The sequence below is a fragment of the Anolis carolinensis genome, unplaced genomic scaffold (genome assembly GCF_035594765.1).
Source record: "Anolis carolinensis isolate JA03-04 unplaced genomic scaffold, rAnoCar3.1.pri scaffold_15, whole genome shotgun sequence".
Taxonomy (NCBI): domain Eukaryota; kingdom Metazoa; phylum Chordata; class Lepidosauria; order Squamata; family Dactyloidae; genus Anolis; species Anolis carolinensis.
In genome coordinates, this window is record NW_026943826.1 from 4,708,230 (window position 1) to 4,712,731 (window position 4,502).

Genomic DNA, 4,502 nt, shown 5'->3' on the forward strand with positions numbered 1-4,502 from the left:
TGAGATCGAATAGGGGGCGACCTTTCCTAAACCCGTTAGTACTGATGAAGAATAGTCCGCTTTAAGAACTGAAGAGTAATAAATAAAATATTCTTTACTTTCCACACATATATGGTGGGTGAGGCTTTTCCGCGTCCCGTCTCGAAAGCGCTTGCAATCTGAAACGCTCCCCCCTATATTTTTTAAGAGTGGTACGGTCCACTGGGCGGTTGAACGCGCAGGCGCAAAAGGGATGATGAGCTAAGAAAGAGGAGGAGTCCGAGAGCGAAAGCTGGCCGGGGAGGTTCGGCAGAGGATGCGCATGCGCAATGGAGCACAAGTGGGTCGAGAAAGCTGAAGAAAAGAGCGGGAAAACAGGTTTGGGCTGTGAGGCGAAGTCCGGCTCGCGCGCATGCGCAGCGTTAGGAAGGGCTCCTGAGGCGATTTGTAACACTTGAATGTTACAAATGCTGCGTGATTTCAAACAAAGCAGGATATAAATACATATTATGATAATAATAATAAGAGGAAAAGATGGGAAATAATGGAAGGGAGAAGGAAGGAACAGAAAAGAAGGAAGAGAAGGGAGAGGAGGAAACAGGAAGAAAGGAAGAGAATGGAAAGAAGAAGAAAGTGAATAATAATGTAATAATAATAATACACGATTATAATTGTATATTTATATTACATGTAATATTACTAATAATATTGTAATATAGTCGTATTGAACAATTTAATAATATATATTGCTTATATAGTGCTTACATTGTGCTATACTAATAATATGATTTATTGTATACAGTAGAGTCTCATTTATCCAACATTCGCTTATCCAACGTTCTGGATTATCCAACGCAGTCTGCCTTTTAATAGTCAATGTTATTGTAGTCAATGTTTTCAATACATTGTGATATTTTGGTGCTGAATTCGTAAATACAGTAATTACAACATAAAATTGCTGCATATTGAACTACAGTAGAGTCTCACTTAGCCAACATAAACGGGCTGGCAGAATGTTGGATAAGCGAATATGTTGGATAATAAGGAGAGATTAAGGAGAAGCCTATTAAACATCAAATTAGGTTATGATTTTACAAATTAAGCACCAAAACATCATGTTATACAACAAATTTGACAGAAAAATTAGTTCAATATGCAGTAAGGCTACATAGTAATTATTGTATTTACGAATTTAGCACCAAAATATCATGATGTATTGAAAACATTGACTACAAAAATGCATTGGATAATCCAGAACGTTGGATAAGCGAGTGTTGGATAAGTGAGACTACTGTACTTTTTCTATCAAATTTGTTGTATAACATGAGGTTTTGGTGCTTAATTTGTAAAACCATAGCCTAATTTGATGTTTAATAGGTTTTTCCTTAATCTCTCCTTATTATCCAACATATTTGCTTATCCAACATTCTGCTGGCCCATTTACATTGGATAAGCGAGACTCTACTGTAATAATATATATTGCTTATACAGTGCTTATATTGTGCTATACTAATAATATGATTTATTGTATGTACAGTATATATATAAGTTGTAAGAGGTGAGAAGGGCGGGATATAAATGTCGCTAATAATAAATAAGGGAAGAGGAAGGAAGGGAGAAAATAGAGAGGATCGAAGGAAGAGAAAGGAAAGAGGGAAGAAGAGAAAAAGAAGGGAAAGACTGGAAGAGAGAGAGGAAGAAAGATAGGATGGAAGGAAGAGAAAGGAAAGGGTAAGAAAGAAAAAGAAGGGAAGGGGAAAGAAGGAAGAGAAAAAGAAGAAGGTTGTTGTATGTTTTCCGGGCTGTACGGCCATGTTCCAGAAGCATTCTCTCCTGACGTTTCACCCACATCTATGGCAGGCATTCTCAGAGGTTGTGATGTCTGTTGGAAACTAGGCAAGTGCATTTTATATATCTGTGGAATAATGTCTGGGATGGGAGAACGAACTCTGGAAATAATACTGGTAGCAAATGAACAAAATCTGGCCACCAGTATTTTTTAAAAAAACTGTAAAATCAGGACAGTAGATAAAGAACAACACTAAAAAAAGAGGGGAATTCCAGACAGGAAACAATCAGGGCCAGCTAACTGCTCCTAACAAAGGATTCCCCCGGGCTTTGAGGCAGCCAGGCTTTGAAGCTGCAAAGCTATTCAGTGCTAATCAAAGTGGCCAATTGAGGATGCCTGCCATAGATGTGGGCGAAATGTCAGGAGAGAATACTTCTGGAACATGGCCATACAGCCTGGAAAACATACAACAACCCTGTGATCCCGGCCATGAAAGCCTTTGATAACACAGAAAAAGAAGAGAAAGAATGGAGGGGAGATGGTAAGAAAAAATAGTGTTATGAATAACTTTTCAATAACTTTAAAGTTCATTTTATTGTCATTTTCAGTGAGATAGGGTACAGCAGAACCTTTACACAAAGGATGACATTAGACATACAGATTATTTATTTATTTACAGTACTTTTACCCCACCTTTCTCACCCAAGGGGACTCAAGGCGGCTTACAATAAATAGGCAAAAATTCAATGCCTGCAAACAATACACTAAACAACAGTTCATATAAAAACAACGTAACATTACAGAATAAAAACACATTATACAGTAGAGTCTCACTTATCCAACATAAACGGGCCGGCCAAATGTTGGATAAGCAAAAATGTTGGATAATAAGGAGGGATTAAGGAAAAGCCTATTAAATGTCAAATTAGGTCATGATTTTACAAATTAAGCAGCAAAACCATCATGTTTTACCAACAAATCGACAGAAAAAGCAGTCCAAAACATGGTAATGTTATGTAGTAATTACTGTATTTATGAATTTAGCACCAAAAACATTGCAATATATTGAAAACATTGATTGCAAAAACAGTGGCTACTAACAAATTGACTACAAATAAAGATAGAATTGCATAAAATGAACTTACAGTAGCAACTTTGTCGGAAATTAAATCCATAAAAAGTTCAATCCTTGCTGCCTAGAAAAACAGCTGTGGATCAGGGTGGGAGGAAAACTGTGTTGGATAATCCAGAATGTTGGATAAGCGGATGTTGGATAAGTGAGACTCTACTGTACAAAATTTAAAACATATCCATGTTAGAATCCATTCGTCCAAAATCCTCATATCCTAAATCTTAGTCCAGATTCTATGTCACTACATTGGATTCACAAACAACCTACGGTTACATTGGCTAACAACAAACAAAGGAGCGGTTACATTTTTGCTCCTGCTTTCTCATAGCAGATCTGACACATACACTGTCTCTCTCCTTTCCAGTGGAGCAGAGCATAGGGGGTGAACAGCGTCTCTGTCTGTCACATGTTCTGGATTGTTATAAGGTCACTAATATAGCAAAGTTGTAAATGAAAGACGTCTTCCATCCTGGCTCCATCTCAGTTTCCTTGACCAGATGTTGATTCATCTTGATTGGTATTTGCCTTGTGTTGACTTCCTTCTTAATGTTGTAAACATTTCCTTGTTGTTGTTCAGTCACTCAGTCGCTTCCAACTCCTTGTAACCTCATGGACCAGTCCACGCCAGAGCTTTTTGTCGGCCGTCGCCACCCCCAGTTCCTTCAAGGTCAAGCCAGTCTCCATCCATCCATCCATCTCGCCCTTGGTCGGCCTCTCTTCCTTTCTCCTTCCATTTTCCCCAGCATCGTGATCTTTTCCAAGCTTTCCTGTCTTCTCATGATGTGGCCAAAGTACCATATATACTCAGGTATAAGACGGCCGGAATATAAGCCAAGGCACCTAATTTTACCACAAAAAAACTGGGAAAACATTGACTCCAGTATAAGCCAAGGGTGGTAAATTTCAGAAATAAAAGTAGATACCAATAAAATTACATTAATTGAGGCATCAGTAGGTTAAATGCTTTTGAATATTTACATAAAGCTCAAATTTAAGATAAGACTGTCCAACTCTGATCAAATCATTCTTCTCATCTTCTTCAATGTAAATGTGCTTATGTATCTTTTTAATAATAATAGAGTAAAACAATACATGTAATTATTATTATTATTATTATTATTATTATTATTATTACAGGAAAATAATACATGTAATAATAAATAGAGTAAAATAATAAATGCAATAATAATAAAAATAGAGTAAAATAAATGTAATAGTAGCAGCAATATTAGAGAAAAATAATAAATGTAATAATACCAATAATAATTGAGAAAAATAATAAATGTACCATATATTTTCGAGTATAAGCTGACCGAAATATAAGCCAACCAGGACCCTCACCCGAGTATAAGCCAAGGGGGGCTTTTTCAGTCTTAAAAAAGGGGCTTAAAAACTAGGCTTATACTCGAGTATATACAGTCATCTTTGCCTCTAGTATCCTTCCCTCCAGTGACCAGTTGGGAGGATGGACTAGTTGGATCTTCTTGCGGTCCAAGGCACTCTCGGGATTTTCCTCCAGGACCAAAGTTCAAAAGCATCTATCTTCCTTCGCTCAGCCTTCCTTATGGTCCAGCTCTCGCATCCATAGGTTACTATGGGGAA